This window comes from Podarcis gaigeae (assembly GCF_964106915.1).
Source record: "Podarcis gaigeae genome assembly, chromosome: 4".
Lineage (NCBI taxonomy): Eukaryota > Metazoa > Chordata > Lepidosauria > Squamata > Lacertidae > Podarcis > Podarcis gaigeae.
The window spans coordinates 27,181,319-27,193,908 of NC_139677.1; the positions used below are offsets into that span (position 1 = coordinate 27,181,319).

Sequence of the window (12,590 nt, forward strand, 5' to 3'; positions counted from 1 at the left end):
TAGAAAATCAGGAAATAAATGTTAACAAAAAGCTCAAGGGGGAAATCCACTTGTTGCCCTCTCATGCCTGAAAGGGCTTTTTATCCAGGTGTGTCTGCTGATGGAAGAAGAGGGGGAACATTTCTCCCTGCAAGACCCACCCCTCCAGTGACACCTTCCATGCTTGACTGAAGTGTCCTGAAATTCTCGGAAATTATTTCAGTGGAGCGGGGGGGGGGACTGGGTCTTTAAGGGGCAGGAGAATCAGCAGGAGGGAATCACCTCTCATCCTCTTCCATTTGCAGGTGTGTCTGCTGGATTAAAAGGCCTTCTGCAAGTGCAAAAAAAGGAGAGAGAAATAGATTGTAAAAATAAATGAAATTCGCCCAGATGGCCCCACATTACTCTGGCTTTAACAAATGTGCCCCACACCTGGCTAAGGTTCAAAGTGGGATGGATACTACCAACCCTAGGTGTGCAAGAGAGAGAGGTGGATAGCACCAGTGCTTACACAAAAAATGCACTGAGCATGAAGGAGGGGCTGAGGGTTGGCTCTTACGAGGCAAAGTGTGTGAGTCTCTGTGTGTTTATGAAATGGACCGGAAAGGCCTTTTAAAAAGGGGGCACTTTGATGCAGTCCCACAACTTACGTGTCTAAAGTGGGTTTGTTTTTCTTCCCAAAGACAACTGGAGCTTGCTCAAATCCACAGACATTGCCCAAAATGAGGAAATATGTCATACACCAAAAAAAGGAAATCCAGAAAGGGCAGATTCCCATAAAACATACATATGGTAATTTGTGTTCATAAATGCAAATTTAGAAATAATTACTATAATCTAAATAGTGATTCCTGCTCAGTCTGCTAGCCAGGGACTAACTCCTGATGGGCAACTCTTGATGGTTCCCTGCTTTTGGTTGTTTATCACTCAACCAGACTTGGACCGTATGACTTTTCTGCCCCCCCCCAAAAAAAATTTATTTATTTGTTTTTTCAGATTGAAATTTTACATTCACATATCCAACATACAACATCAAAACTAGATTCCAAGGAATCTCTTGGACTTCCCTCCTCCACTTTGTGGGTCCTACTGTTAATCATTTTCCTCCTGCATCTTTTATAATAATCCAGATCTTTTATCTCTCCATTGTATCCAAAATTCATCATTAAACTACAAGTTATATTCCAATCCTACTAATGACTTGAGGGACTGGATGACTTTTCAAATATAGGACTTCTTCTAGAGAGGACAGTACTCTGCACAGTGGAACATGTGGCCATCTAGTTAAAGGCCACGGGAGTCCTATATTGTGATGCTGTCTTAATTTTTATCAACTGATTTTTAAAAACTACATTGGGTCCTTGGAACTAAAATTACACACACACAAGCTGTACATACAGGCATCTGTCATAATGACTATCCTAGCTGGTTCCTCCAAGCTCTCACCATCCTAGAGATGATGAAGAGACAGTCATCACAAGTGCTTGATGTGGGGCAAGTTATTATGACATTTGGAACCTGACATAGTGGAATTTGGATCTGAAAGGGTAGCAAGATCTGCTGCAGTTGTCAAGAATGGAAATGACCTTTCTTTGCACCTCTGGAGAACTTGGAGGAAGATGAGTAGAAAGATATTGACGATCTGGAAGTAGATGCGCCAACTGATCACATCTGAAATGACAGAATGTGCATTATCCTAATGTCGGTATAATTATGTGGATTATTATGAAAATAAGTTAATTGTCCAAGTCCACAGTTCAAGGCGGTGCTGAAAATGAGGAACTCTGAACCATTTACTATATTACTTAAGACCAATGCTCACTTTGGGATTTCATTAGGTACAATTAAAAAGCAGACACATGGAAAATCAACCTCAAGTGCACTTAACACTCTTAGCTGTGTATATCTAAATACTGTAATGTACAAAATGGCCCCTGGTCTACCATTTGAAAGTCATTTCATACCTGCAAGTGAGCAGTCCTAATTTCAAGGCACTCTCCAAGCAATAATAATTTTATTAGCTTTTCCCAGTCTACATATTTTCATACCTGAATAGAAGAGTCATAAAAAGTAAGAAACTTAATTCAGTGATGACCTTTTAGTTCACTTTCCATCAGAATTGCACATCTTCTTCCTTAGCAAGTTCATTTCTTTGCCATCGATTCCCAGAAGAGACTTTACCATATATAGAGAACATGTTAGAAAAATCATAATGGGCTATAGCATGTCTGAATATCATGGCATTTTATCATTTGGTGGAGAAACGCTGTTTCCTTTGGGCTAGTTTTTTCACACATTTCTTTAAAAAAAAGTTTTTCAGGTCGGCTGTGACTTCTCTAAGTGAGTAAATGAAGGGGAGATTTAAAAGAGGAGAAAACAGCAAGAGTTCTAGCTATGGGAACTGTAAACCACTGGGATGTGGGATGGGGAGATTGGATATGTTTGCATTTTAATGTGAACCTACCTAGTTTGTGCTTCCTGAAACGATACACAAACCAAAATGAAGCTGTCCTTTGGAATGTGCACATCTCCAAATTTTGCAATGCAGGGAAAAAATCAAAATATGTGCATAAAAATCTGCATATTAGGGGAAAGTATATGTAAAACGCATTATCTTCAGGAAAATGACATTTTTAAAAAATAGCCCCATACTGGGGAAAGTGGCTTACAAAAACGTATGTGGGGATTTTGAGAATACAAAGCGCTCACTCATTGCACAAAACAAGGTCTTGAAATAAGGCTCTTCACACCCAAAGAGACCTTGTGCCTTTGGGTCTTGCTTCTTTCATGTTAGAACATCTTGTCTGGATGGAGGAATTAGGACTTTATGCCAAGACTGATGTCAGTAAGAGCCTGCACCTCATATGTGGTCAGTGACTTCACAATAGGAAGTGAGGCTGCTTTAAACCTCCCATACAATTAGGAAACTGACTGTCACCCCTTTAAAGACGCCACAACTATCTGGCTGTGATACTGTACAGTGGTACCTTGGCTTAAGCACTTAATTCATTCCGGAGGTCCGTTCTTAACCTGAAACTGTTCTTAACCTGAAGCACCACTTTAGCTAAAGGGGCCTCCTGCTGCTGCTGCACCGCCGGAGCACGATTTCTGTTCTCATCCTGAAGCAAAGTTCTTAACCTGAAGCACTATTTCTGGATTAGCGGAGTCTGTAACCTGAAGCGTATGTGACCTGAGGTACCACTGTATAAGAAAAGGAGACTAACCTGAACTTGCTGCAGAAAGACGGAGTTTTATTCTAGAGTCAATGCAAGCAAATAAAGAGACTTAGCAATCTACTTCCTCAAGCTTATGAAAAGTTACTGATTCCAGCTGTCTTCATGACAGCTGTTGTGGGAGGGTGTTTATGACTCCGAAAATGGGATTTCCCACATCCAAAAGGATAGTGCAGTAAGCACAGAAGTAATAATACTCCCAGCTAGATCTGCTAGCCTGCTCCATGTTGCTCTGCGGTCAATTTAAAACGATGCAAACGTATAAAGGAATGTCATTATGCCAAGGTGTGCATTCAAATACACAGTTAAAGATCGTCACCTAAACCAGCTACAGGGCAGAGGTGTTGGGGAGGAATATGACTCCTGCACCTTTAAAGGGTATCTGTGGACCTTCAGACATTTTGGGGCTCCAACTCCCATCAGTCCCAGCCAGTGTAATCAATGGTCAGAGACAGAATCATAGTTGGAAGGAACCCATAGGATCAACTAGGACAGGCACAGGCAACCTTCGACCCTCCAGATGTTCTGGACTACAATTCCCATCATCCCTGACAACTGGCCCTGTTAGCTAGGGATCATGGGAGTTGTAGGCCAATAACATCTGGAGGGCCAAAGGCTGCCTGTGCCTGAACTAGGACAACCCTTTGCAATGCAGGAATATGCAGCTGTCCCATGCAGGGATCGAACCCGCAACGTTGGCATTATCAGAACAGTCCTCTAACCAACTGAGCTATGTCCAAGACGGTTCCCCATTGTGGGAAATGCTTTTAACAGTGAAAACAGCACACATTTTCTCCAGTTCTGTCTCCCCACTAGTATTGGAGCTGGGCAGGGATCACATTGCTTAAAAGAATGGGAATCGAGACGATAAGGCAGGAGACAAGTCCTGGCTTCTATTCTATATCAACCCCCAACCCATTGCTTTTCATTGAAATAGCAAAATCTAAGCCAGCCTGATTTGTAGATGAATGAGGCAGATGAAGGAACTGGTATTTTGCAAAGCATGTTGTATCTTTGCAGAATTGACCAGTGAGTGTCCTATAATGAGATCAAAAGAGTCCACTTTTACCGCAGATACTATTACACGTGTTTGCTGCTACATCTCTTCCCCATCGGGGGAGTATTGCCAAATTGCCTTTGTGCTCGCACAGATGAGGAACACATGTTAAACTAGTTTCAGACAAACCTCTCGTGGGAGAAAAGAATAACTACTTAATTGGAAAGTTAAAGAAAGAAAGAACCTTAGCAAGTGCATTCCTTCCACACTGCAAGCCTTATTGCTCCAGTGAACAATTATCCTTTCGGTATATTGCCACGGCGGCACCCCTCCACACTTCCCTCCTAGGACAGCAATTTTGGTGCTAGGGGTTTTTTTTGGGGGGGAGGTTAGATGTGTTACGCCAATAAGCATTAATTTTAAAGGGAGTTTTTGTTGCCTGGGGTTAGGACAGCAGGAATGTAAGTTATATTCTTGGTGACAGCTACACATTTACTTGACATGTCTCAAACCAATTTCTGGAAGCAATGCAACCAGTCTGCCTCTGTTATAAGACGTTGCATGGATTATGAACTTTATTTCTGTTGGTAACATCCCCGCCGTTCTCCCCCTTATTTCACACACACATCTGCCAATAAGCTCTAATCAACCACACTCCTTGCTGAAAACCACAAGAAATTGTCCTGGCACTTTTTATATTTGTTTAGTCTTAGTTAATTTAGGCTGAGCCAAATGATTTCTTCGTGAAGGCTTCGGCTGCTGTTGTGAGCTGAACATCTTGTAGCAAAATTATAATTTAAAGCCTGACGCAGAAACCCGAAACTGATGAACTATGAAAGTTGTTGTTGTCTTTTTTTAATACCAGAAAAGTAGGGACAATTGGACGAAAAACCGCTCCAGCTGTGGCTGCGTAAACCATAAACCAAGAGATGCATTGTTTTTAAATGTAATTGTTGCTTCTGCTTTTTCCTACATCAACTGCTCTGGAACAAGTGGTTTGGGATTAGAGCAGGCTTCCTCAACCTCGACCCTCCAGATGTTTTTTGAGACTACAATTCCCATCATCCCTGACCACTGGTCCTGTTAGCCTGGGATCATGGGAGCTGTAGGCCAAAAGGGAAGCCTGAGGAGCCTTGAGGAAGCCTGGATTAGAGTGTGGTGCAGCTACACTGATGCTACTGCTACTGTTTTCAGGTTCAGCCTACATAAGCTCCTGCTTGTGAAAGCTGCCACAATTCAATGCTCTCAGACCCCTACCCCTGTCCCACACGACTCTATTTTTTTTTAAATATTTATTAAGAATTTTTTGTAAGAGAAAAGCATAAATAGCAAACAACATTGCTTATGTCATACACAAAATTTCATAACTCGTTTGGACTTCCTCACGTCTCCCGCTCCCACTTACATCGTTAAAAAGTTTTTTCAAGCAAATTATCATCTTGTTTACAATCTTATATCCACTCGTTTAAATATAATCTGATAGTTCTCCCAAAGGATTTATCTTTTCCTTAATCTCACTTATTATCTAATTTCAATCTAGTTTAGTGGTGGCCAATTATTTATGATCAAGCATCCTTCTTAACATTCAATCAAATTACAATATTTTTGTAAATAAGTTTTAAATTTCTTCCAATCTTCTTCCATCCTTTCTTCTCCCAGGTCTCGGATTCTGCCGGTCATCTCTGCCAGTTGCATATAGTCTATCACCCACACGACTCTAATTGATTATCATTTTTGTGTGTATAATACCTTCCAACATTCCTCAGATGAAAATAAGGACATTTCTCACTCCCCCCGCTGTGGGAGTCATACAGGCAAGGCAGAGGCTTGTAAATACTGCAGGGTGCCCCCTGACATTCTTCTGGGCAATGATTACCTTATATGGAGAGGGGAGTGTCAAGCCTTGACCGGCTGAGGTAACATGAGATTGGAAAACGGCCATGCGGCTGGCAGAACAAAGGAGAATAAATCGAGAAGGGCAGACAGAGGGGCTGCTCTCTCTTATTATGGAAATATTGCAGACTTTCTGCGCCTTTATTTTATACTAAAAAAAGTGCCACTTGTGACGGCTGGCTCCAACACCCCGCCAACCGACCCTCCTCGACTACCTCATTTTGTCCTCCCCCCACCAAGCATTTCCTATCAGAGGAGAGCGCTACCACCACTAGACCAAGGAGACAAACATACCCTCCACCATCCTAGGATGCAGGGGATGCAGAATGCCACGGTGAGGCTCCTTACGGGGTCCTTGCTGCGGGATCACATTCATCCAGTGCTTTACGAACTGCACTGGCTCCCAGTGGAGTACAGGGTCAGGTTTAAGGTGCTGGTTTTGACCTTGAAAGCCCTATGAGACCTACGACCCACATACCTACAGGACCGCCTCTCCTGGTATGCCCCGCAGAGGACCTTAAAGTCCACAAATGACAACTTTTTGGAAGTCCCAAACCACAAGGTGGTTAGATTGGTCTCAGCTAAGGCCAGGGCCTTTTCAGTACTGGCCCCGACTTGGTGGAGCGCTCTGTCACAAGAGACTAGGGCCCTGCAGGACTTGACATCTTTCCGCAGGGCCTGCAAGACAGAGCTGTTTCACCTGGCCTTTGGTTTGGACTCAGTCTGACCCTTATCTTTCCCTTCCCTTATGGTTTTGATCTATGGGATACATTTAAAATGACGCTGCATTTTAAATTGCATTTTAACCTGTATTTTAAATTGTTGTGTTTTTTCCCTATTATGTTTATTACTGTTTTTACTGGTGTTAGCCACCCTGAGCCTGGCTCTGGCCATGGAGGGCAGGGTATAAATAAAAATTATTATTATTATTATTATTATTATTATTATTATTATGAAGAAGAAAACCCTTTAGTCCCAATTTTATTTTAGTTTATTCTTTCGTAGATTTACAAAAAGAAAAACACACACCAATAAATAAATTTTAGGAAGGGCAAGATTGGACACAGATGCACAAAGCATTTTAAAAAAAAATATCGAAGTCTTTTCACCAAAGCCAGACTAAACGTCTTTCCTTCTGCAGTGTTGGATGGCAGATTGAGAGGTGTTCCCTACCAGGACAGATTTTGCTTGTGTGCTCAAGACATTGATTCCATAAAACATATTTTGTTGCACTGTGCAAAATATGAGCAAGCCAGGGCTGAACTGATACGACCCTTGTTGGTACCTTTCCCAGGAAAATCAGAGGCTCACTATGTCAGGTTCCTATTGGAAGACTGGACAAATGCTAGAACATTAGCAGTGGCAAAGTTTTTATCGGTGGTTGCAAGAACCAATGATCCCTATATTCTGAACAAAATGCTTCTTTAACCTGGAGGTAGACTGTATGAATTATGTATTGCTTTGTAACGATTTGTTGGGTCTTTGGACCATAATAAAGATTGTTGTAAAAAATGAGACTGCCTGTACTCCACACACCCATTCTTCCCACCCAAGGTGGCCCTGCCCAGCAACCACTATGAGCTGCCCAAGGGAGGAGGACAGCACCATAGAGAAGCCATGGAGAGGCAACACTATGCTGCCTCGCAGCTGCCACCACTGCCACCACTGCTTGGGACAAGTTCTTCCTCGTCCCCAAGCTCAGGGATGGTGGCACTGGCAGGGGAAATAGGGACACCACAGGATCAAATCAGAAGCAGGGGTGGCTTTTGTAATTCCGGAATTGTCCCTAGAAAATCGGGACACTTTGGAGGGCATGGTATATATTTCAAAAACCCCAAAGTTTGAGAGTCAGTAGCATGGATATTGTAAAGGTGCGGTGATCTATTATGGACCAACCCACTGAAGAAAGTAACTGTGGTTATCCAAACCTCATGGCTGGTTGAGAAGCGGGCTCCATGGCAGTACAGTGATACCTCGGGTTAAGAACTTAATTCGTTCTGGAGGTCCGTTCTTAACCTGAAACTGTTCTTAACCTGAAGCACCACTTTAGCTAATGGGGCCTCCTGCCACCGCACCACTGCTGTGTGATTTCTGTTCTCATCCTAAAGCAAAGTTCTTAACCCGAGGCACTATTTCTGGGTTAGCGGAGTCTGTAACCTGAAGCATCTGTAACCTGAAGCGTCTGTAACCCAACGTACCAATGTACAAACTTCAGGGCTCCAAAAATGTAGGTCCGTCACTGCCTTCTCATCCGTTGCCAAAAATACTAAACACAGAGAACTTGGAGAATGTGAGGAACACTTGCTTCCAGATGCAGGCAGTTTTCCTCCCCACCAAAAAACGCAATTTAACTTTTTGTTATCCAAAACACTTTAGTACTACAACCAATAAAGGGGGTGGGGAGATTGTTTCATTTGAACCAGAGCACATCAGAGCTTGTTTTCCCAAACCATAGTTAATTCACATGTCGGTTTGGCTAAATTTGGCTATCGTAACAAATAATTGTGGTTTACCCAGTGCTGTTTTTCTAGAAAAAGAGGGGCCAGAACTCAGCATGAACACCTCTCTTGTTCTCTTATAATGGCAATGGTGCCCACCTGAGAGGGGTCGGAACTGAATTCCGGCGAGTTCCTCCTGGAAAAAAGCCCTGGGTTCACCCAAAACAGAATCTAAAGCTTGCTGACTTCTCATGGCCATGCTGAAAAAATCATTCCAGATTTCTAGTGTATGAATAATGTAACACTAACTGAGCCACAAAGCAAACAAAAAGACTAATGTGTGGAAAGCCAACCATATTCCTGACGTCACTGCTCTGCTCCCATGACTTTTCTGAGCTTCCCATCATTTAATTCACCACCAATTAATTATAGCAATGATGACAAAATCCCATTAAATGTTCTTATGTATGCAAAGTGCAAAAATGTTGGATTATCAGCCCACACCTATGCCCAGTCCTATGCAGGTATCAACGATGCTTATTCCCAAGTAAGTTTGTATAGGATTGAACCCTAAATGACCTTCCGAGTTACATTTCTGTGCCTTGCTAAGTGCGTGCATAGAACCATATGCAGATACTAGTGTGATATGAATCATACTTCTGCTTCCCTTAATGATGAGGGCTAGGGGAGGAAGTTGTAACTTTTACCTTAAAAATTGGCATTTGAGCCTGACCAATTACTTCAAATGTCAGTGCAGATGTTCCGAGAGTTTCCCAGTTGACCCTCTCCCTCTTCGTGTTTGGATACTGTTGATATGATTAACCTCCAGGTCTCATCTCAGTGCAGCTATATTATACGATGAAAAACAAGTTTGATCTTTGACTCTGTCCTGAGGCTTTATCTGATGAGGTGACCTGAAATTACAAGCCTGGGTAGGATGTCATTTTTAGATTTAAGAACGTTTGCTAGTGGAAAACTAGACAAAGATCAAGTTATTACCAAGTTTATTGTTCCAAAATATAGGGGACGAAATAAATGAAAAATTAGATGTTCAAGACTGCCTCTGAAGCACTTGCACCCACACTCTTTCATAATGAGATTATAATTAGTTAGCTAGATAGTTAGTTAGTTAGTTAGTTAGTTAGTTAGTTAATTGGTTAGTTACTTAATTAATTTCTTGTCATTCAGTCTTAAGGTCTAAGATCTTTGTTTGTTTGTTTGTATCTTACACTAAATATCATATTTACTCAAATGTAATGCACACCTTTTTTGGCCAAATTACATCACAAAAATTAAGGTGTGCATTAGATTTGATGATGCCAGCAAATTTCTTTTGGTTGCAAGGTTTTGAAAACTGAGGTGCGCATTAGATTCGCTTCATTTCAATAAGTAGTTCAGGAAGTTTTGGGAACTCCCTTGTCTAAGGGACAAGGAAGATATGATATTAGCAATGTGAATTTCATTAATGTGTGTGCTTTTTATTACGCAAATACCCATTGCAGGGAAGTCTTAAGCAGCCTCAGGACCATGACGGCTTCTCGTGCCAAAACTGTATTTCAAGGGAAGTTTCCATTTCCAGCAGTTTCAGAGAGATGGGTTTGGTGTGTGTGTTTCAGGACCCAGGAAAAGAAAGAAAGAAAAATACATTTTTCCTCAGAGTTCTGAGGGTGCTTAGATTTCCCTACAACCTTCTGTTTATGATAATTGCATTGATGCAATTGAGACCACATTAAGTTACAGTGCACCCTAAGAATGCAAGTTGGGTTTTTCATCCTTCGTCTCTCCTCTACCTGGTGTAAGTAAGACAAAGCCTTTCAACAAAATCCATGCAACATGCAATCTTCTTGGGGTTAGCTCAGTCCTTTTGGTCTGGTGATGATATAATCCCAGATGGTGATCTTTTTGGGCAGGGGGAGGGGGTGTTGGTGCTCATTGATGACAAAGAGGCTTGTATTTTCAATTCTGAAAGATTTAGAAATATGTGCTGTTACCACAGCACATATTAAGTAGGGTCGTAGCTTCTGGATTCACACACAAGCTGGCGCTTAGAATTCCCGGTTTGCCAATATATAGTAATTTTTGGTTGAAATGTGTCTGGCTATCAGCTTTGGAACATATCTTATCCATGCATATTGTGCATGCCACTACAGTCCAACTGATTGATGTATGTACATGTATACTGTTTGCCAATGTGTCTTGCATATGGAGGTATTTGTATTGCCTGATGTGGCTAAGACTGGAAGCAGGGCTTGATCTCCAATATGTTTGCCCAAAACTGCATAATTGTACATCACACATGAACTTTCTTTTCACCTTTGGAAAATGGATCACAGACACTATAAAAATCACATGTATGTTTGCATAGGTAGCTGTGAGATTGAAATAAATAACGTGTTTTATAAATGCTTAGAAATACATATATTCAGAATTGTCATTTGCATGGTGCCAGACAGGTGCAATCCTGGGTCCTAGGCCATGTAAAATACATTACTACCAGCCTAAATGCTCAACAAAAGATGCTAAAGATTTTCACAAATGCATCCTGCCCTAGGCAGCTCTTTAAAACAGTGCTGCCAACGTTTGAGTCCCAGTGCTGGCACAATAGCAGTTTGTACTGGCCATATATGATAGTGGTTGTGTATCTGTTTCATTGTAGATATGTTACAGTGAATGTCTGAAATGGGGCATGTGACAAAATTGGCAAATGTCCAGAAACTCATGACGTGCTCTGGTGAATGTTAACAGATCCCCCTTAAAAGTAATTTGGGGCCTAGACAACCCCATATGCTGACAAACCCATATAAAAGTTGTGAATGTTGATATACTATTGAATGCTGACACCAAGTTCATCCACACTTCCCTTTGTCCTGCAATTTCTTCCATTTGGTCCATTACTTCTAGGAATGGGTCCAAGAGGTTTTCCCTTTGTCCTCCTGTTTCCCCCAGGAAAACCTGCTGTTTACTACTGAATCATAACAAGTGTCTATCTGTAGAAAAGCTGATTGATGTTTGCTCCAATTCAACAGTGGATGAGCCCACAGTGGAAGAAAAGAGCTCAATATTTGAACATTCACAAAATTCATCAGGGATTGTCAGGTATCAGTTCATCAGTTTTAGACATTCAGTGCAATGCAACACATGCACACTTTCCCTACAAATAAATGCTTTCCAAGTACAGAACTAGTCGCGGCCTTTCAGTCCAAAACAGTAAGCTTGGTAGTAAGTTTTATTATGTTTTGGAAGCACAACCCTTGAGCCAGGTCAAATAAGAGGCTGCATTCTTTCTGAAACAGAATCAGACACTGTTGTAAATGTAGGGTCTTGTTTTGCTTTTTTCATTTAGCATACTGAAGTTTAAAAATGAGTAAAACATGGTTATTAAAGCCCAGCGCCACAGCTCAGCATCATGTAACACCGATGAACTCAAAGGGGCATGTTTCAGAAATTTTGATCATACTGCAATCTGCTTGAAGCTGTTAAACTATGGATAATTTCACTCAATTTTCCAGTAGGTTTCTGCCTTGAATAAGTAAATAGTGGGTAATGGCTTGTGTCAAAGTCCTTGTAACACTTCATTAAACATAAAGCATGACAATCTGATCAGATGTCTCTTTTATAGTTAGAAACTGACTGGTGACTTTGGGAGTTACTCAGCTGCATCAGGTCACATCAGAAATCTAGTCTTTTCATCTTCTAGAAATCCCTTATGGCAAATCTTGCGCCATAGTTTCATGACCTCACTTTATATAGTACTCTTGCCAAACCGGGACGTAAAAGAACAGAAGGAAAAAGAAACACAAGCTCATCTACTGAAGACAACATTTTAAAAGCCTTCTCTCTTTCAGCCATTGCAGGCTGCAAATCAAGCTTGTAAAACGGCAGGCATTCCAAGTAACACACAAATATAAGTGTAGTTTTGTAATGCTGAAGGTCTGACTGAAACATACACAAATCCAGGGAAATCCAGCTTTAAACACCCTGGCTGCAATCCAGCCCACAGTTGCAGGCATTGAAGCCCCACAATAATCAGTAAGACCTAAATGTGTACAA

General features: G+C 41.5%; 1 long non-coding RNA gene across 1 annotated transcript in view; it reads left to right on the plus strand.

Annotated features, from left to right (window-relative positions):
* The first annotated feature begins 3,000 nt into the window (after positions 1-3,000).
* The window catches only part of LOC310843028, a 343,220-nt gene continuing 333,630 nt past the window's right edge, over positions 3,001-12,590 (plus strand). Inside the window, exon 1 of the long non-coding RNA XR_014563472.1 lies at positions 3,001-3,174. This is a non-coding gene — a long non-coding RNA (uncharacterized lncRNA). The remainder of the gene's footprint in view (positions 3,175-12,590) is intronic.